General features: G+C 67.7%; 1 protein-coding gene across 1 annotated transcript in view; it reads left to right on the top strand.

Moving 5' to 3' along the window:
- The first annotated feature begins 6 nt into the window (after positions 1–6).
- Positions 7–449, top strand: part of ATF1 (activating transcription factor 1) — a 58,947-nt gene continuing 58,504 nt past the window's right edge. Inside the window, exon 1 of the mRNA XM_014542139.1 lies at positions 7–137. The gene's annotated coding sequence lies outside the window, so the exon portion shown is untranslated. The remainder of the gene's footprint in view (positions 138–449) is intronic.

Genomic DNA, 449 nt, shown 5'->3' with positions numbered 1-449 from the left:
ACCCCCTCCCTTCCCCGCCCCCGGCCTGGAGCAGATCATGCCGCCGGCGGCGGCCCTGACTGCCGAGGAAACGGTCGCCTAGGACAGTTGGCTGTTCGGTGACACTGCTTCTCCCCGCCCCGCCAGGCGTTTCAGAGGCACGTCCCCCGCCGCGTGACGGGGTGGGGAAGTAGGTAGTAAACTCGGAGCCACCTGGGAGGGGGGAGTGGAAGTTCGCCGCCGGTGGGGGCTGAGCTGCGAGCGATGCCGCTGAACGACCCCCAACACCTTCCGACGGGTGATGGGCCCCGAAAACAGACGAGGGGACGGAGTGCGGCCAGAGCTCCTGAAGCGAAAAGGAATCGGCGCGCCTACAATTCCCACCGGAGTTTACACCTCCGACCGGCCCAACGCGCCATCCCGAGCAAACCCGGCACAAGATGGCGGCGCGTCAGCTGCGCAACGCGATG

Source organism: Myotis brandtii, unplaced genomic scaffold (assembly GCF_000412655.1).
Source record: "Myotis brandtii unplaced genomic scaffold, ASM41265v1 scaffold29, whole genome shotgun sequence".
Classification (NCBI taxonomy): Eukaryota; Metazoa; Chordata; class Mammalia; order Chiroptera; family Vespertilionidae; genus Myotis; species Myotis brandtii.
The sequence above is the reverse complement of the archived record's forward strand: the minus strand, read 5'-3'. Positions and strand labels throughout refer to the sequence as shown.